Source organism: Xiphias gladius, chromosome 21 (assembly GCF_016859285.1).
Source record: "Xiphias gladius isolate SHS-SW01 ecotype Sanya breed wild chromosome 21, ASM1685928v1, whole genome shotgun sequence".
Classification (NCBI taxonomy): domain Eukaryota; kingdom Metazoa; phylum Chordata; class Actinopteri; order Istiophoriformes; family Xiphiidae; genus Xiphias; species Xiphias gladius.
Genome location: NC_053420.1, coordinates 14,229,018 through 14,251,283, shown reverse-complemented (window position 1 = coordinate 14,251,283; position 22,266 = coordinate 14,229,018).

The following is a 22,266-nucleotide window of genomic DNA, read 5'->3' as shown; positions in this document are numbered from 1 at the left end:
CCAAAATATTGGACAGATTCAAATTTTTACCTGATGATGAGTATAGATGACATATCAGGGGGTGACCAAGGTCGGTAGGCTTCATTCTCCTGAATGTCAGTCCCATATTACATGTCAGTTCATCTAATAGTTGTTGAGATATGTCCAGTTAGAAGTGGTTGACTGACCAACTGGCCGATATTACCATCCCTGGAGCCACACTGTTAGCATGGTTAAAAATGATTAGTTACAGCCCTAGATAAAAGATTTTATCCTATCATGCATCACTAGTACATATTCAGTATCATGACAGTGTGTTGTTGCATGTCACTGTTTGTTTCTTCTGATTTCCCCATCTGTCCTCTCTCTGTCTCTCTAGTCTCATTTTAGCATATAATCTTCCTGGATGGTCTATCAACATCTCTGCTGTCCAACTCACAACTAATTATCCACAAACGGGAGAATTATTACAGTAACTGGAGAAGATCTACACCAGGACTGGCCTGTTTGATCACATCACATGTTAGCAGATCATTATCACCGTCTAGACAGTTCCATCACTGTCCCCGATTAGTGCACTGGCCCTGATTTGTAGCTGATTAGCAAAGGACAAATGTAGCACAGCCTGTGACACGGGGCAAGCATGAGGGTCGTCTCCACTTCTTACTGTACACAGAAGGCTTCTGCTATTCCAGTCCAACTGGTTTTCTTAAGCAATGTAACAGCTAAGTCTTACCTCATATGAAACCACAACCACAGTCTGCTTTGAGCTATATGAGGCAGGGCTTTCATGTGCTTAACTATGGAATGTGAAGAAATGAATGATTCTAGGGTCATGGGTCGGGACGTGTCCCAGATACACATCAATAACCAGACAAATACTTTGAGGATGCATAATTGCGGCATGTCCAAAACATACAAAGTCCTCCTCTGTCTCCACAACTGGACTGAAAGCATATGGTCATGGCAGAGACCTTACACCAGTACAGGAACTTGGCTGCCTCCCTTAAATAACGAGTTCTCTCACTATTGCTTCTATGGATTGGGCTCACTTTCCCAAACTTGGCTGAGTGTTTGTGTTGTTAGTTTGCTCACTTGTTTGATGCTATTACTGGGAAGTTTAATTAAGTGTGCTGAGGGTGTGCAGTTAAAAAGAGATATTGATAAACAGTCACCATGACTGTCTGCCTGGGTTAATTGAATATCGACTAATCCTCCATACACTGGAATGCTTTCCATTTTTTCTCAACGTTAAAGTGATATAATGCCCTGCTCCACTATTTATACAGGTCTTATCAGGGGCCTGGGGAAAATATCCACTCTACTAGACTAACTAATGTCCAACAAATACTATAAGAAAAAGAAAGATGTAGTCACATCGTCAGGGTTTATGAGTATGGGATAGTTTTATATGAATCGGAGGAGCTGGGGAAGGTGTAAAATGGAAAACTAGAAGAAAATTGTTTTTAAAATGGTATGCTAGGAGGAGTGATATGTCAGCCAAATTATGTGTTTATTACTCCATGCCTGAGTATACACATACTTGAGCCGTGAAGAAATCTGCAACCATGTTTCATAGAGTAATTTTCATCTGGGTGATGATGTTAGAGCAGGAAGATCCATCAGAGTGCGAGCAAACACTTAACTCTCACACCTCCACGATGTGTTGGTCAAGGATGCTTCCCATGTCGCTGCCCAGTGGCACACAGTGTAGAGTTATATCGTTCACATCCAGCAGAGGCCATGTGATGAGGAGTGATACTCTAACAAGAGAATGCATTGTTGAAATCAAGACATGGAGTTTAACCAGGTTGATGGACTTGGGTCTAAATGCAAAGTAACATCTGAAGTTGTGGCTGTCCCCCGGGACTGAAGCTGAGATGCATGAGTTAGAGGACAACAACTAACTTAGCCATGTGCTGCTGATTCCACAATGTCATAACTTTACTCCAATATAAACCCCAGATTTTCAATTAATTTACCATCTGCATGTCCACTCCCGGATTCCACAAAACCACATAACTTAGTAATTTAAATGTCCATTGGGGTAGCACGATATTACAAGATCGCACAAGACAACAGAGCTACATGCCGTGTGTCAAATTATTAGATATATTTTATGTAGTGGTATTAATACTTTAAACCTCTGTTAATAAATTTTTGGCCACTTTTGGGCAATGGTACAGCATTGACATATTATCACCTTATAAAGTTAACATGGCTAGCATATTAGCATATACATTGAGAAGACCTGAAGCAAAATTTCCTCTTGGAGGTGTGTTTCTGGCCACGTGATGAACGTCCAGTATTCATTCTCCTTTTAGCTCTGTTTGGTCAACACCAAATCCTGGGGGAAATATCTGGCTCTTTAGGTGCTAAATGCACCACTGTGTTCAGGGCAGACAGACAAAGCTGGCGACTAGCTTGGTGCTGGGCAGGTAGGGGTCTGTTGTTTTTTAGACCTCTATCACTGAAAATATCTGCCTGCTGTGGCCGAAAACAATATTGATGACAGCTGTGAGAGTCAACCAAAACAGTAAAGGAGAAATCCAGAAAACCAAAGCAATGAGCTGAAAGATACGTAAAAGCTCTGTAGAACAGCACAGTTGGGTGATAATCCTCTGTCACATTGCACACAGTTATTTGATCCTTTAGTATTATCCTTTAGTATTTTTTAATTGTAAAAATATTGATTGTAACAGCTTTAAATATCTCTGTTTGCATTCAGGCCATTGTGGGCAATATGAAAGGTCAGTGAACAGGGTTCCGTTATGGGAACAAAACAATATTTTTGCTGGTGTTTAATTCACTGAATTGGCCAAAAAATATATTCCCATCTTGTTATTACAATATATATTGATAGTGGTGGCATAAAATTAGATAATGAAAGATTTTATCCATATTGCCCAGACTAAAGCCCATCTCCACAATAGTCTGTAAAATTTGTAATTGATCATGTTCAAAAAATAATTTTATCTGATATCAAAATTAAACCTCCTCATTTATAATTAGGGCAGAAATTAAATCTGGAAATTTGGGGTTCATTCCATGGTCAAGTAATAACAGACCTTGTTGATTAATAGACATTGAGAATGAGAAAAATTCTTCCCTATGAATGAGGCCCCTTCAGTAGACAATGATCATCTATTGAGGGCTTTATTACAGCAGGTTTCTAAAATGTGGACATGTAAACCTGCCCTGAATCTAAAGTTTCACCGACTGTAGTTCTAAATTTGTAATTCTCAGTAAGCCAAAATATTCCCTTTGTTGAGGACTGAAAGAAAACAGCAGGTTGCAGGACATTTTATTCTGTAAATAACGGCAGTCTCAGTACACAGCACACTGCCATAATCAAAGAGTACTCAAGTTTTTATTCTTTACTTGCAGGCAGGTTAATTGGCACCACATTTGGATTTAATTTTGTCCATTCATGGTCACTGTGTAGTGTGTGTGCATGTGTGTGAGTGTGTATTTGTGTGTGAGTGAGTGAAAACAACAGCAAAAACAGTTGCATGAAAAGGATAAAAGAGAGAGTTTTAGTAAGAGTGTCCTTACCAAAGTTATAAATTAAAACAAGTGTTTTCTCTGCAACTGCCTTTTTGTTTCTTTTGCCATCATTCGTGACAACCAAACAACTAAGACAAAATTGGTCTTTGTAAGTCGAATTGCACACAACACCAGTTGCCCACAGCAATAAGGCAGCACTGACATACAGATGGGTGACAAATTAAAGGAAAAATGAAGGAGAAACAGGATGGCAAAACCTCCATGCAAAGGACAAGAAGGCTCACTGAATGGTTTGATGAGTATGAAAGTGATGTGAATCAAATGCTATGGTCTTCACAGTCACCAGATCTCAACCCATTTGAACACCTATGGGAGATTTTGGATGATGTGTTAGACAGTGCGCTTCACCTCCATCATCAAAACCCCAAATGAGAAAATATTTTTTGGAAGAAGGGCGTTAGTCCCTCCAGTAGAGATCCAGAGACTTGGAGAATCAATGCCAAGGTGCATTGAAGCTATATATTAAAAGAAAGAATATGTGCTTAGTGTAATTAAGTAGCAACTGTGGATCGTTTAAGAGGACTGTAAAATAAAAAAGATCATCAAGCATGAAATACTTGAATGAACAGAAAAAAGACTATATAAAAACTATAGAACTATAGAAAGCTGAGTTTCTGCCACCTACAGTTCACAGCACAGAATGCAGGTTTATCAAATGCAAATGTTGGAATTAAAAATTTGGTATATATGTCTGTGCAAGTGATGGAGAAATAAAGCCTTTGGCCCTGAGTGGTAAAACACAGTGACAGAAGGGCAGTGATGGAATAAACAGTAAATGGCAGGGGGCGGAAACTCAGCTCTTTCTCTTTGTATTTTGGCTTTTTCTCTCTCTCTCCGCCTCTGTCACTTCCTTCTCTTTACAATTTTCTCGCTCCATGAGCTTTCTAGTTAGCTAGTTAGTCAGTGCCTCTTTGTCCATATTGTGAAAATTTTGTCCTTGTGGAAAGTGTCTTTGGTTTCACCCCACAGCGTGATGTAAAGCACTTATAATCATTTTTTTTTTTATATAAACAATGGATCACATGATTGCATGTAATTTCCAAGCTGTCGCACAAAGTGACGAACCAGCAGAGATTTATCACCCGACTCTGCTGTTCCCCACAGCTCTAAAGAACATCTTTTGACTCATTGGTTTTGTTTCACTGCCCATGACTCGTTGGTTCACTCTCACTGCTTTCATGTGTGTCGTTTTCAGCCACAGCAGGCAGATGTTTCAGCAAAAATGCTCTGATAAACACATTGTACGCTACCTGCTCAGTACCAAACAGTGGACAAAAAGAAAGTTAGGGACTACCTGGTGAGCATAGTGAAACACTTAACAGCTAAAGAGCCTGATATTTCCCTCATGAGTTGGTGGAGACCGAAACGGAGCTAAAAAGAAACTGACTTTTGGACTAACAGCAGAAATGCAACACCAAATGATTGCTAATGTGGCTATGTATCTGCTGGTTCTTTAAATATACAATTGTTTGCAAAAATGTTCATCATAACGTTATAATATGAAGATATGTCAGCATTATGTCTACTGCTTGTATTTGCCAGTTTAAAAATATCATTAAAAATTAAATAGGGGCTGGGGGCAAAATTTAGTTCACGTAAGGGTCAAAGGAAGCTGCCTTCAGTTTTCTAACTACAAAGTCTAGGAATGATTACTTACAATCACAAAAGCTTTATTCCTTGTATTTAATTCATTCTGTCTAGTAGTATTTGTTTCACTAAAATTCTGTTGTCAAAGAACCTGAAATTAATAATATTAAGTTAGATCTGAAACAGACATTTGATCACAAGTAATACTTGTCATCCTTTCAAGCCAAGCTATCAAATGGACTTGTAAACAGTCCAAACAGCTTCTGATGTTGCCATATGCACTATGGTCTTTAGCCACTGAATGATCTTTCAAACCTTCAGAAGAGTGCGATCAACAGGTTTCAACAGTAAAAAGCAGCCATTCCACTCCTCTGTGGCTTAAATTTTGGCAGAGAGGTAAACTCTTATCCCTGAAGCTGGTCAACAGGGGCTGAGATAAGACCTGGATAGAAGCACCTATTATCTGCTGTCAAACTCAGCACGTGTGCCACGCCAAGTCCTCCCCAAGTTCCACCCCAACAGCTTGCAGACATGTCCTTCTCCCATCTCTGAAAATCTGGTAATAATAAACAGTTTGACAGCCTCTCCACTTGAAGATAAGGCATGACGGGGCTGCGGATGAAATGCGGTTCCAGAGGCCTTCATGAGTATCAAGATAAAGGCTTGTCTCCGGGTCTCTGGGGGAACTGAAGGCAGAGATGGAGGAAGGGATGAGGGAGGAGGGGTTTTGGCTATGATGAACTTAAAAACCTGAGGGATGGGAAATATACATCTGATGATGGAGAAGGAAACTACAAAAAAATGACATTTCTATACTGTTCCACATTCCTCCTCTCCACTGAGACCCACTTTGCTTCTTGCCTCAGTTCCCCACACTTCTGCTCCCTGCTGGCTGTTTTCTGTCATTGCTTCTTCTCCCAGTGGTCCCCAGAATCCATTGCTAGGCCTCAATCCATTATTTCTGCTCAGTCCCACTCCGCCCCAGTCATACTTTTATCTTCAGACCTGAACGCGTAAACATCCAGAGCTGAATGTTGCAGTCATCTCTAATGATGTGTAGATCAATGTGAGATCTAAAACGGAGGTAGTGTTGATACAAAAGGTGTATGTTTTGCATGAAGCACTACACACTCAACTACTTTGCTGCTGTCTAATTGAGTTCCTCGCCCCTCCTCTTGTTCTGCGTTCTCTTCTGCAGGAGGCACAACTACACAGTGATTATCAATCATCATGGTGTTCATCAACATAATTCAAGTGTCATTAGAATGAACCCAATTGACATGGAACCATTGGGACAGTTTGTGGCAGATTTATTAAAGTCTTGATCCTAGATTAAAAAAACTGCAGGTTATGACTATTGACCAGCTGTTCAATAGAGCAAAGGAGCTGTCTCTGGGTAATGCTAGAAAGGGGATTTCTCCCAAGGTAAAACATTTTCTACAACACACAGAGAACCTCAGTCATTGACAACCCTTCCTCCATCCATCTCTCTCTCTTTCTTTTTCGGAGAGCCGGTGAGTGATTTTCAGAGGGCAAGTGCAGTGGAAATCACCCCGACAGAGCTCCCCCTGTTGATTTATGATATACGTTAGGTTATTTATCGGCTAATCAAGGCGGGCTGCTGAGAGCAGGTTAGAGTAGACCTCCAGAAGACAACTGGGCAAGCCCTGGATAGAGGGAGGAAGTGGCAGGGCTGCTGTCTGGCTTCTTCTGTGAATAGCAGAGAGTTTGGGAGATGCTTGTTTTCAAGGCAACAGAATGAATCTTCAATTAATGTAGGAAAGGAAAAATAATTTAAAGGACCAGTTTGGCATTTTGGGAAATATTGAAATTTGCTTTCTGGCAGAGATGTAGATGAGAGGATCGATACCATTCCCATATAAATATGAAGGTACAGCCAGCAGCCTGTTAGCTTAGCTTATCACTAATATCAGCTAGTAACAGCTAGATTGCCTCTGTCCAAAATTAATGAAATCCACTACCAGCAACTCTAGAGCTGACAAATAAACACATTATATCTAATTTGTTCGCATTAACTGTACAGACATGAGTGTGATATCGAATATTCTCATCAAATTCTCATCAGTTGTATTCGCCAAAATGTCAAACTATTCGTTTAAGCGACCAAAGCTATTGAAAAGCATAACAGTAATAGATGCCACTGCAGTCTGCAGTGAAAACCCTCTGCATTTTAGCTGAGACCAAACAGAAATTTTCTGCACCAAAAAAGACCACAGCCAGGATTACTGTAGCACTGCAGGCAAATAACTGACAGACAGGTTTAGGAAAGGAAAAAAAAAAAAAAGCTTTGCAGTACTGAGGACAGATTAATCCATATCTGACGGTGAGCTGTTTCAGTACAGTATATTGATAAGGAGCTTATCCCCCTTGTTGGTGTGTGTAAAAGCACATCTGCAGAGCCCATTGATTAAGAGACTCATCTCACTATCATGTGTTCCCACTCTAGCGGACAGTTCCACTGAATAGCAACACTAGAGACAATGATCACTCCATCAGCGCTTTATCACTGTCCTTATGCAGCTACTTTGTATGCACGTCAATACACTGTACACTGTTTCCAATTTCCTCAGGTCTACCTCGTCTGCTTCTTATCAAAAATGCATATTGCAAGCAGTAAAAACTGTTCTTGTCCAATTACTGTCTCAATAATGTCTTTAAGCTCTGTAAAGATATTACAGAAGATGACAACAAGAATACTAATTTTTATTTTATATCATTGTTAAAGACACAGTAACAGCCCTGTGGCATCAAGAGAATTCAAAATTGTTCCCAGGAATTACAAGTCGCTATGTACGGGGAATTTCGTTCTTTATTTGCTAAAGCTAATACCACAAGATATGAAACTTGTTGGAACATGTTAAAAAATGAGCAACAAGGGAAGCGGAGAGAAAGATAAATAAGGCAGAGAAATGGAGGGGCACCGAGGCAGTGTTAGAGAGACGAAGTTCGAGCCAAAACATGTGAAGTTGCAAAGTAATTTATTATATTTCAACATTTATCTCTGCGAGCGAGAGCCGAGTTATCAGAAGGACTAAATTGAAAGACATTCAAGCGTGCAGTAGAGTCAGTAAAAGGAACACTGATGACCAGACCGGCACAGACTCTCTGTGCATTCCTGGCTTAGCATACTGTTCTGCATGGAAAGTCTTTTCATGCACGTATACGTATGCACCACACACATATACCTGTATTCACATACATATGCACACACAGAGATAACTCAAACATTAAAATGCAAAAGCAATTAAACGCAAGCCACAACAATGGCGAAAAAGTGCCAACCTGACAGCGGGACTTTGATTATTTTAATTAGAACAATAAAGCTGACTCATCCATTAATATAATTCAAGGAAAAGGACGTTCATTTTTCCTGACTGCAAACCTGTTTTAGACTAAAGCTACAGTTAGAGGGTATGATTACTTTCCATATGCTTTAGTGCAAAAGGGCGAAGCACTTATGCAAATGTGTTTAGAGAGACAAACTCTGCTGATGAGCTACTTTTGTATTATGTCTTTTATTTAATGGCTCCAACTTGTTCTAATTGTAAATGTATGTGATTTAAATTTGTTTAATAAGCTGGCTCCTGCAGGAACTGGGAATTGCATTAATCTGCATGCTAAATTAGTTTGTCTGAATCCAAAACTTGTCTGGCTCAGGGAGTTGAGCTCTTGTAAGGGATTATAACAGGGCATTAATGCTAAGATCCATGGAAAGCAAAACAATGTAATGTTCCTTTCTGTTTCTGAAAATTTTGCATCTGGGCAAACTAATTACCATGGTATCATTTTTACTGTCAAGCTGAACAAATGAATATGCTCCAGAATATGTACACGAGGAAGTTTACTTGCAGACACGTCCCTGCGTGGTTATTGTCCTTGATGACTAAAGGGTTTCTAGTTGTAAGTTATTCGTGCACCTAATAAAACTCTGAGTTCTTGTTTGTGCACAAGTATTGGGGTAAAAATGTCTCCTGTCTTGCTGTTTGTATGTGATTCTGTCAGGCAAAGGAGAATAAAATGGATACAAAGACACAGTCAAATGAAGTAAAGAGCGAGTGAAGCAGGGCAAAAAAAGGAGGACAAAAAGAGTATTTATTGATCACCATAGCTTAAAGCCACAATTTAAAACAGTTTGTTTACCGAGGATAAGAATAACGTTGGACCTCGTTGGACTAGGAGTTCTACAAGACCTGAAATCTACCTTTCATTACACATAACTTTGAAAGCTTAATGGTCATTCTACTACTCCCTGAGGAGACATCCCATGCCTAAACATAAACCACAGATGAGGTAGAGCAGCTGCAGAGTACAGTGAAGAGCTCTCACACTTAAATACACAGCCGCACAGTTGATATACACTCTGTTTGCAATTGCATATCTTTGGATAAATATACAACATGTTCTCCACTGCTTACCCTGCTGAAACATGTAAACTCTCATTCTAATGTCACTTATGATCAAAATAAGGTGATGGAATACGCATTAAAGTGCATTATACTGTAAAATGTCACCTACTACATGTTTGCAAAACCTGCAGAATATTCATGGAATTGCAGAGTTGTTGTTGATGTTCTGTCATGTTCTGAATTACATCTGAATGTAATTGCTACCAGGATTAATAATCTTCAACGACATTTCTTTCATGTCCAAGTGTTACCTTTTTGTACCACACACACTGAATAGGCGATATAGGCGATATGGATGGCGGAGGTCCAAACTTTTTTAAGCTCTTTTTTTGGTCTTTACTGGCTCCTGAGGGAATTATCTCGCTCTTTAGCTGTCGCATGCTCCACTATGTTCACGAGCCAGTCACTTCCCTTATCTGACTGCTGTTTGGTGTTGAGCAGGCAGTCTACAGATGCTCTTTAGAGCTGCCTGCTGCAGCTGAAAATTACACTGAGAGAGTGAATGAAGTGCCGATGCATGACCATAAAAACATTAATCATGCTTCCCTTACCACAAGCTGATATTGTAGGGCAAGAAATACAAACTGTCACTAATTGTTTTCTAGATACATTCAATTAAAACACATGCAGACATTATTGATAACAAGACCAAGAGTCTACAGCCATGCTAGCTGCTCTGTGAGGCTGTGCTTGAGCTTAATGCTAACGTCAGCATACTAACATGCTCACAATGCTAACATGCGGATGATTAGCAGGTATAATGTTTACAATGTTCATCATGTGATGACTCAATTCAGATTCAATGCATGACCATAACGGTCTGCACAAAATTTTAGCGCAAACCGCAACACTCAGCAGTTGAGGAGATATTTCAGTCCGGACCAAAGTGATGGATGAAAACGACATTGCCATAGAGCTACAGCACTTGCGTGGCTATAAACATAATCTGGGAAGCATTATCTTTTGTACATGGTTGAATTTATGCTTTGATCCCTCAATTTACAAAGTTACAAGCTAAAATATTATTGTAAATACACTGCACTCTATGACAAATTGATTAAAATCCACCTCCTAAAGCCTAGATTCCAATGCTATATAAGTGGTTATTCACTTGTGAAGTCTCCTCACATGCACTGACTTCACTGTTATCAACCAGGATCTGAATGGTCAAACAGTTTGATCATCTAAAGAAAACGAAAGTAAGCAGTTGGCTGGAGGGATTGTAGCCATTTAGAGCAACAGCTCGCAAACTATTCCCTTTTTCAAAGCCGTTATTCTCCAAATAAAACATGGATCTGGCGTGCTGTTTGCATGGGAAACAAGCAAAATTTTACTTCCTTCAGGTTATGAACAAATTGGAAACCTGCTCAGCCTCATTTTGCAGGAACCCGTTAAGGCTTTTTGAAACATGAAAAGAAATATAATAATACAAATTTAAATGTCCATAAAAATGACCAAGGACTGAATCAAACGTCTGATGTAAAATAGAAATAGTGATGACTTAAATGGCACATTAAGTATCATCCTGGGAACTCGAAACAAAATAATATGCATACAGTTTTTATGACTGTCATTGTTTGCTGTAACAAAGACCAGGAAATGTTGCTCACAATGTAGATCCTAATGTCTGTGACATTTGTATTCATCTTTAAATGATAAAATTAAGTGAATTTAAACCTCAAACTTGACTCTCTGAATAATTTACAATTGATAACAGAAATATTGAGCCTCACCTTGCCTCCAAAGACTAACAATTATAACTATTTTCTAAACCACCTGTCTGGCAATTTATGTCAGGGTTGCAAGAGGACAAGCATCACATTAAAATATCTTCTGTGGAGTTCATTAAAATACCATCTGCTCACCAAAAAAAATCACAAAGATTCATGACAGAGCAGAATGGCTTTCCAGGGAATGGTAAAAAAACTTTGAAGATTCAGTAATCTGGCAACAGCAGTATTAGACGACGCATGATTATGCATGCTGATAGGCTTTCAGCTGTGATCCCTGAAAACACATTCTCACTGAAGCAGTCAAACTGCAATAAGCGGAGCATCCAGGCAAAGCAGAGTGCAGCAACTCGCCAGCACCACACACTAACAAATTTATACACGAAGAACTGTAGGAGAGCGTAAGAGGATTCAGAGTAGGAGTTGAGGAGAGCAGTCGTAATCATACTTATGAATATTAACAAGGCTGGGAAAGAACAAAATAGCACATTAAGACCATGATTCATTACACAAGAAGCCATACACGGCACAATCAAACCAACTGCTTCTATTTTAATAATAAGCTTATAGAAACATTCTGAAATTGGGTTTTCATTACGAGGATTTGTGTTTGACGTTTCTGATCCTATTTCCTGCATTTACAGTTTGTCGTGCTTCTTCAGTTAATCTCTTCGTTTCAATGTTTGTGGCCTCTTTATGAATCTATCGCGTCCCGGCTCTGCTACCCAAGGAGTGATGAGATGCAGCAGAGGAGTGTTAATATATGAGCAACATGGTAAACTGAGTGAGAACCACATGGATTAGGACTCAGTGAAGCCTGATATATACAGTAACGTGCTTCCAGAGCAAAAGTAAATACATTTAAAGGAACTAAACATGAGAGACCCAAGGAGAATCTCCAGAGGTTTAAGCATTACAGTCTGCATTTATACTTCAAGGTGTTACTGTAGGGTCTCGAAGTGTAGGGAACAATATGAGATTATGTGTAGGCTTTACTGGCTGACTGATGTAGCACTGCATTCACTCTGTGACAGAATTAACTTAATTATGTACACTCGCTCTCATGTTTACTTTGTGATACAGAGTAATAACAAGCGCTTGCAATATCTAATTTTCTGCAGCTAAGGGTGTCTCAATCAAAACAATAACAAAACATGGAGTTTGGTGACGTGAATCACGGGAGTAGCTGTCTTAACCACCATTGCCATCATTGCAGTCAGCCTCTCCCCGTTAGGATTCCTTCAGTGTTAATCATTAAGGAGGTTTTTACTGGGAACCGAATAAACCGCAGAGGTCTGCTCTTCTCCAAAACAAATGGATACGGTCATTAAAAATGGTAAAAACACTGAATAAAAGAATTTTTAACGTGAAAAACTGTTCAGAAGACACAAAACATCTCTCTGGACCTGTGAGCCATGCTACTGCTAACATTTGCTCATCTTATTTCTATGATAACTTAAGATCCAGACATCTGATGAGTAAAATCCTACATCTGGTTAAAATATGTAGTTCAAAACAACCAAGATCTAAAAAGTTTATTGTAAAAATACATCTTAAAACTGGATAAAAAGTCAATTTTGACCGCTTCTGGCAGACAACCACAATGTGGACGCATTGACCAAAAGGAACGGACCGTTGCCTTGATTAAAATGACAGATTTCTCTTGGCTTGAAATTTGCTGGAAACCTTTGGGATAATGTCAGTACACAAATCAACAAAAGATAAAACATGGTCTAGTCAATTTTTAACCATTTTAATGCAGAAAAGTTACATATCATACCTATAATACTATTAAAAATTTCCATCCAAACCAGTCACTTAGTCTGATTTTGCACCCCAGCAAAACAAGTAAAACATTCAGTCATCAAGGCGAAGCTATTTTGCTTGCTTCCAACTAAAATCAACATTTTTTGAGAATGTGCTAGAATCAAATTCATAATTGTGTTGCAGCAATCTGCCTCATCTGTATTGTTTCGCAAGACTAACACTCATTACCATATAATTCCGAGACTAAATATCTTATTAAGATGATTGTTTGTTGTCCTCCCAAAAGCACTCTATATGCATACAGGAAAATATAAGCAAACCAAGCCATCTCAGGCACACCATTCACCATTCTTACAGTGTCTCATCTCACGACATGCGTATGTGTTTTAAAAAGGTACAGATAACACATGCTAAAGAAGTTGGGACCCCGACACTTTGACACAGAAGTATGAAGTAGACAATCATGAAATAACCAGAGAAAGCACAACAAAGTCTTTTCTAATCTGCTGGATTTTAGCAGTTTGACCTAATCTAAAGGAAGAAGTCAGCGTGTTTGCGTAATGACCACCTGTAGGTATACTCCTCACAGGGCAGCAGGATGGTGAATTACTGTGGCTGGATTTATGAGACAGGTGTAATGATGGGTAAAGGGGCTAATCCCTAGCACCAGTGCTGAGGACTGGCGGTCTGTAACACCCAGCACCTCCTGAGCCTGATTTACATGGCAGGATTAAGGCCAGATAGCCTCTTTGTTTAATTGCATTATTCCAGATTAAATGACCAGATTACAAAATTGTGAGGTGGCAGACCATGAACACTGTATGGTTTACACGATTATCGTCAGAGGGAAGTTTTATGATTCACATGATGTGCTCTCATGTGTTTTTCCTGGGTATTATGCTGTATTATATGTTTAATTAATGTATGTATGTTGTTTTGAGATCATGGCTAGATCATACAGTAAAATAAAGTTTGACAAAACTCTAACAGCACAACGGCTCCTTTTAAATTCTTTCCTCTATTAACTTTAGTAAAAAAAATAATAGCGTATTACTGCTTCATACAAACCTCTGTAAGAGCCCTATTCCCCCCATTTTTTTATTAAGATCTCTTATTCTACATTTATACATATATATGTACAAAAGGTGCATCATATTAGGGTGAATTAAGGTTACAGCAGAAGCATTTCACAGCAGTATCCCTGCAGGTTGTCAAAGAAACATGAGAACTAACACAGCTCCAGAACAGTCAAATTATCAGTTGGCCATGTGAAAGTGCAGCACTCAAATCTGTGTGTTGGTTAAAAAAAAAAAAAAGAGGTGTGTATGAAGCAGCTCTGGGCCAGATGCCTGGCCTGACTCCTCAGAGCGATTGCTTCTGGCAGGGTATCAGATAGAAAAGAGAGTCATTTATATTTCCTGCACCACCCCACAAGCTGTGGAGGCAGGGAGCATTTAAATCTTGTCTAAGGTCAACAGCGATCTCAATGGCTTTGATAAAAACTATTCCATCTTTGATTCCACACTTTTTTTTGCCTCTGCAGAAATTCTGCCTTTGATGAGGGGTTGTGCAAGAAGATGTAAAGTAAACAAGACAAGGTGGAGGACGGCAAATAACTGTGTTTAGGTGGCTGTGCTGACATGTGGAAAAAGTTGAGATAAGGAAAACAAAAGGCATACCAATGTTGCTCCACTTCACATTAACGTCCCAGCTCATCTCTACTGTGTACACAGAAACTGATGTTTTCTCATGAATTATTCAGGTGTCAGCCCTGTGGAGGCGACTCGAGCAGCAGCACCACAAGGAAGCTCACCTAAGACTGAATGCTAAATAATGGACTAATGGATCCGCTTGTGATTTTTTCTCTCTCTGAATGAGTCAAAATAGAATACATTTGAAGGTGGGCTCACATATCTGCAGTGAAAATCTCTCCAGGAACTTAAAATTTTCTGTGGTTGGCAGAGAAAGTCACTGGAGGATGCATAGCCACCTCTGTGCCAACTCTCAGACTTCTGCGTAAGCAAAGTAATCCTAGACACTTATCCACATCGGCCAGACACAAACAACCCCACAAGAAAAGGGCTACAAAGAGTACAAACACTGTCTGTCACTCAAGAAGAGACTGACAGGTAGAGGGGCCTTTTCATATTACCCAAACTCTCTCTGAAATTGAGGTGAGCACCTTTGATCTGCAGAAAGATGCACGCGGTGATCCGGATCAGCTTTGCGACACTGCTCAGGGTTTCCATAGAAACACGCGCGCCCCAAACACGCCAGATTTAAACATCCCGAACAGCATCAACAGATGGCTTCTGGAGAAGCTGAAGGATGATGAAGTCTCACAATCTGCCATGCATCATTTCATCTGACGGAGGCCATATTGTCACCTTAAAATATCCACAGTGAAAGTTTGATCCACTGAACAATACCTCCTTAATGTACAAAACTAGTTTGCATTTTTTATATTTCGTTTGATTTACTTAGAGATTACTGTGTATGTACAATAAATTTGACAGGGTTGGTGAACAACAAGAAAAATGAATGCATTTGCCTCAGGGCCTTTGAAAAGCAGTCTCATCCTTAATCACATATCAGGAAATATAAATCTACACTGTCTTTTGATTCCTGCACTCCGGTTTGCCTAATAATCAGCTGTGACAGACATGTTCAAAATATTCTCTGCAGTCTGCTCTAATACGGTAATTTATATCTTTTTGGTTCCCCTTGTGTTTTTCGACGGGGAAAAAAAATGTGGAAACTGGCGAGAGACAAATACCGGCTGAAACTGCACTTGTTAAAAAAGACCAACCCCAGCCCTTTGAAGTCCAACCCGCTTCAGCCCACACTGTAACACAAAGGCTGAAATAGATGCAAAGGATTAGGGCTGGACTGATTTCCATACAATAGGGTCAGAGGAAATAAAAAATCTCAAAATGAGAAATTAGATGAAAGCTTTGGTTTCCCCCGACAGATTCAGGTAACAACAGTTTGTTTGTGTTCCAACACCCAAAGATACTCACATAAATGCCTCACATAAAGAGGATCTCATAATTGATAATCCACTTTTCCAGTAGGCAGTGAGTCTCAAAATGGCTGAGTAGAAATAACAGAAATCATGGATGGATTTCAGGATCTGGCTACACCTCTGCAGCAATCCCCGGATCCTTTTTCCTCTTTTTCTATGACTATATCTCTTCATCTGTTTGTTTGTGTCAAATAGTTTATTAGTTCACTATGTAGCAGATTTGAACAGATCCATTTTCTCACTAACAATTGCAGGACAATCCAAACCTCACCGGATCATTAATCTAGCCTCCCGATCAGTTTGTACTTTGGGCTCAGGCTCGTATTGTTCCTTTAATTCTTCTCTAGTCAACAATGTATTCAGGTAGATCTCCCAACATTGTAACTGAAATGACTAAACTGGCAGTTGACTGCTCTGCCAAAATCAGCTATGATTTCAGGCTCATATGAAACTTTTCAGTTTCAGTTCTCCTTATAGGTTGCTAAGCTTTCTTTTGAACCCAGTGACTCTGTGTAAAGATTAGGCCTCTTTGAGACTGAGGCTGTGAAGAAAAGGGAAAAGATAAACTGTCAGTTGAAATGCACATTGTCATGCTGAGCATGAAGTGTGCGGTATAAATTATAAATGTTAATATAAATAATCAGGGTCGGTTTTCACTGAGCTACCAGCTCAGTGAGGCACAGCTGCTTTGAATTAAATGCTAATATCAGCATGGTGACATGCTCAAAATGACAATGTTAACACGCTGATGTTTAGAAGGTATAATGTTTACAATGGTGACCATCTTAGTTTAGCTTTTTAGCATGGAAACAGCGCTGCCAATTTGCCCCAGGGGTAACTTGCGGTACTGCAACAAAAAAAATATCCTCTATGGCCCAAAAATATGGGACTAATTTGTATTATGAACTTTTAAACCATGAAGTTATATAGTTTATACTTGCAAAATGTCCCCAGAGCCTAGAAAAAGCAGAGTGGGCAGAGCCAGGTGTAGAAACAAACGGGGAAGCAGGAAAACGTTTTTGGCTTGTGAGCTCAATAAGCAATTTTCATTTCACTAACATGCTAAAAACAAAAGGGAAAAAGGGAAACGAGGTCTGCTGTTTGTTCTATTCACAAACTTCCAATTAATATTATAATAAGCCAAGTGTGATGTTGCAAGTTGGTGTATTTTTGCAGTGTAGTATCCCATATCTGTTAAGGGTCTTTGTATTTTTAACTATCCATCCCACACCCTACCCATGATTCAGGGCAGTAATATAATCACTTCCAGTTGTCTGATCTGAAGTAACATCTTGCTCACATTGGACCAATCAGCTGTTGAAATCTCTGATGTGGCCTCAGGTAAAGTATTTCTATTTGTTCAGACTTATACAGACTGACTTTCTGAGGTGGTTATTGACCTGCACAGCTTAGTGTTTGCTCTGAACTGATTCACTATCAGGGTGAGAAGAAGACTCTGACTTTAAACTGAATAGACAGTTATTTCTGTGCATTTTTAGAGAATCACGGTGAGCGGCGTCTCCTCTGTCACGCCATCTTCAGGCCATTATTGTAGCCCTGCTGACTCTTCAACCAAAGTACATAATGCAGTGCAACGTGCCACTACATCAAATTAACAGCTTCCGCACACACTGAAATGCATTTGATTAGTCACCTCAGCACAGCAACAGGGACATAAATAATTCATCACTTCAAATGACAAATGAGGCAATCAAGTCTGGGACAGCATTCAAATAAAAACTATTCAAATCCCCTCTAAATTAATTTTCTGACTTTTAGTGGCCATGGGCTTGAAATTTTAATGCTGAATTCATCAGGTGATGCATTTGCCCCAACTTCCATTTGGTGTCAGAACAGGTTTTCAAAAGATATAAATAATATACAAATCATCAAGGTTTCTTGAGTGACAAGGAGAGTTTTTTATTCTTCTAATTCAGCAGTAAGAGTCTCCCCACACCACTGGCAGCACTAAATACTGGACATCAGAGTGTCTTGGTAAGGTGCTTCGCCTGAACTGCTAGAGAATAGTACTTTGAAATGGGAGATTAGAAGTAAAAAGGGTACAAGAGAATGAGGGCTGGACTAATTTCATATTCCAGATGACAGCGAAAAATTCCCCTCTCCATGAATGCAAACCCCTCTGGAGGAGCTGAGCTCGGCTATGTGGGATGATATCACACTTGACTTTGACCTCTGAGACACGGAGAACAAAGAAATCTAATGCTTGATCTGGCCACAATTATTTTTGTCTGTCTATTGTTGCCTGTGTGATGATAGGGAGCCTGAAAGATCAATCCTGCTGATCTGATAAGGTGAATTACTGTAAGTACAAAGACCAGAGTTACAATACTGAATGAATCCAGTACAAAATCTGGTTATTGAACCCAGAGCCTTTAAAATCCCTTATTGTTTTTAATTAGGTTAGCTTTCAACATCTGCAAGTAACTGAAGTTATGAATAACTAAAACTCAAAGATCTCTAATCGGCTGTTGTGTGAGAAAGCAGAAACAAAAAAATATGTCATGCCCTGTAGAATGACACATTTTCTAATCTTTTTCTGTGCCTTTCAACATCGTTACAAATCACCGTTGGAAAAATTCAGTCGCTGTCACATCAGTTTTACAATGTGACAACTCCATGGCTAAGGTTTGGTTAGGTTTAGGGAAAGATCATGGTTTGGTGTGAAATGAATACTTAGTTAATGGTAGGGAAACAGCGAAGTTTGGGTTACAATAATAATCATGTGGTTAATATTAGGGATATTATTGATAATGGTTTAAAAGGAAAAAAAAAAAACCAATGTTGACTGGTCATAGGTAAAAAGCAATCCCCCTCTTACAGTATGATGTTTTGTTAAGAGCTTTGAGGAACTTGTCACTTGAAGGATTTGTTGCATTTGCTGAAACTACTTTTGATGAAAAATTTTTGGAAAACAGTTTTGAGTGGCAGCCTTATTAAATTAGTTACAACCAGGAAATGAGATGAGAAGCGGAAGATATAGAATGTACATTAAACGTATGTGACACATTGCAATAAGTGTAGTCTACTTACTATTGCACACCTTATTATTCACAAGGTACTTGCTCTTAAAACTGGAAGTCCTGATTCAGAACTATTTAACTGATGAGTTTAAAACACATTTTTATCATAATATGCATGACAGTTTAACTGAAATATTATTTTGAAATTGATGTGAAGCGACCAACTGGATGATTTCTCTAGAGAAGAGTCGCTAATTTGCTGTACTTGTTGAACTACAAAAACAAACAGTCCAGCATGGTACAGCAGTGTCACAGAATACTCTGATCAATATTTATTTATCACCCACATCAGACACGTCAAATCACATCCTTTTTTGATGCTGCGTGTGGGGCAGTTTTGTTGAATGGAAGGGCTGATGTGACCATACCTTTAGCTGTTACGGACTTAACAGTAATTAGCTACAGCCGATGTATCGCCAGTAGCATTTGTCGCTTTAAGGTGAAAGTGACAGTCAGTGCCAGCTAAAAGTGAGAAACCCGCTACGTTAATATTAGCACATAATAAAACAATAAAAATAGTGAGCAGAGAAAAAAGCTTACATAAAAGACTTGTTAGGATCTCCGCTTGCTAATGGGGAACTGCATCCAAAATGGAACCAGATAATGAAATCCAACCACAACAGATCCTACCATTCCCTGTTGAAAATTCATTTCTTCATATAGTATATACTATAATTCCCATTTTAAACTAACAGAAAATGATACAACATGTGATCCTTCAGATGTCAACAGATGTGACTTGTCATTAAAAATTACACTTAATAAACAACAAAATGTTTTTTCTTAAGATTCGATACTTTTTGTCATTAATGTTCTCTAAGATTTTTCTGGAGCTGTCTCACCACCATTCACAATATTTTTTTCATTTTCCAGCAACTCCCCCTTTTATTTTGTGCATTTCATTGTGTTTAATAGTGTCTCGCACTCACGCATCAAACAAATTTAGCATGACTATTGCATACTTAATGTAGCCACTTTCCCAGCGTGAACACGCCCCGTACTAAAAATACAGAAAAATCTCTTTTGGAAAGATTATAGTCTTGGGGAAAACAAACGTATCACCATAGAAACTGTCATTCACATGTCAGCATCCCCTGGTGATCGGTTTTGTCCTCTGACGGTTCAAAGGGCCAAGCCCCCAGCTGACAGAGGCCTCCATTTGACACTCCTTTAAAAAAAATAAAAAAAATAATGGTGAACATGTAAAGGTTGTGGGTGTAGCGTCTGACACAAACAAGGCCAACAGGCAGAGAAATCTGTCATGCTGTCTGGTGTCTGTGTGCTTCACTTAACATAGAACTACCAGCAAACTTTTTTTCCAAGCCCGACTTCGTGGGGAGATAATCGGCACTCTATCCTCGGCTGAGCTTCCGGCTCATCCATCACCTCCGAACGCTATATTTCTGACCAGCAAAAAAAAACTGACTGCAGGCTAACAATCTTTCACCTCAGCTTGCATACCACTGAGCTGAGGTGAAAGCGATGGCCTTTTGCTGAATTACCTTCACTTTAATCAATGACACTGCATCAGAAAAAATATCTCCAGGAGAATGGCGGTGGGGACTCTGTATCCATCATGCAGGTCTGAAATGACCCAAATGCATCACCGTGTCAAGATTCATCTAACATTCATCAAAATATTGAGGGAATATAAATAATAGGACAAATGTTACAACCCTTTAAGGATGAATTATCGTCTCATCTGAAGCAGAACAGAGAGGGAGAGCAGTGATTTTATTACTTTGATAAGTTTGTGTCAACAGTTTTTGCTTTAACCTAAAGACTAAAAGAGTGCATAAAGCTCTGGAAGTAAATCTAAAGAAAGTGCAGCCAAGATTATTCGAAAGAAACAAGCATTTCCCTTCCATGGGGTTTCCAAAGTTTTCGCAATATTGGAGTGTTTGTACTGTGTGCAGGGGCAAAGGTTTCATTTCAGCTCTGAGTTTAACACATTCTGAATTCAACCCTGAGCAGCAAGTCACACACTGACTTGCCATGGCAAAACAGAGTTTCAGTGGATCTCTGTTTGTTCTTGCTTCATTATAGTTGGTCATTATAAAATACATTGCACACTTGATAAGTGCAGTCTAAGTTTTTTTTTTTTTGGTGATACATCCATGGCCGTAGCCAGGAATTCAGAAAAAACTGAAACCCTCCACAAAATTTTGGCGAAACAACAAAACTGAAGTTTTTAAATTTTTGGATTATTTGGATTTTCTATGTTTTAATTCACTCAGTTAGCTTTAAGTTATATTTGTATATTTTATTCCCCAACACAACAGCTTAATTGGTGTTTCATTTCTTTCTATACATTACCAGCTAAATAATTATGGTGAGGAACAACTAGAACAGTTATTTATTTACTATATTTGGTTGTTGATTGGCTGGCCTAAAATTACTGAAATTTAAAACATTAAGTCTTAAAAATATACTCAGTTTAGGCACTGGCTGGCTGGAGTTTCTTGTTATATGAACATACCAAGTATATCGTCTTAAAGGACGAGAGGCATCTTTTTAATGAGTCAGTATGTTATTTTAATGATACGGTTTATTGACTGATTTTGATTTTGTGTAATAACAGGAAAGTTTTGTGATATAACGAGACAAAGTGATATGTTTTTAAAACATGAAATAATTCTTATAAATCAAAATAATTTTCTATGTAGTAATACAGTGATGAGAAAAAAAACTCATTATGACATGAAAAATATCTTGCTATAATTTGACAAGAATCTCAATAAAATGAAAAATGAATGAGAAACTTAACTACTATTTGTTTTTAAGCATTAGTGTTAAATACGTGACTAATTTCTGGAATCAGATTTATTCAGAAACTGATTTCTGTTGATAGTCATAAAATTTGAAGTTTCTAGGGTTGGAATTATGAGCTTGAAAAATATGAAGCTAGTGGCATATTTATCCAGTCAAGTCTAGTTTAGTGCAGGAGAACCCTTTTCAATCATCAGAGGACTAAAGAGTCCCATTTTCTTTTGTTCTCTACAAACTAAACGGCTCAACAAAATGATGTTGATCTAAAATGGGAATGGCTATTTAATTTTTAATGTTTTTATATTTACAAGCTTTGATTAAAAAGCCATAAACTAAAAAGGAGGCAAGTTGGAATATTTAACTAATACTTACTC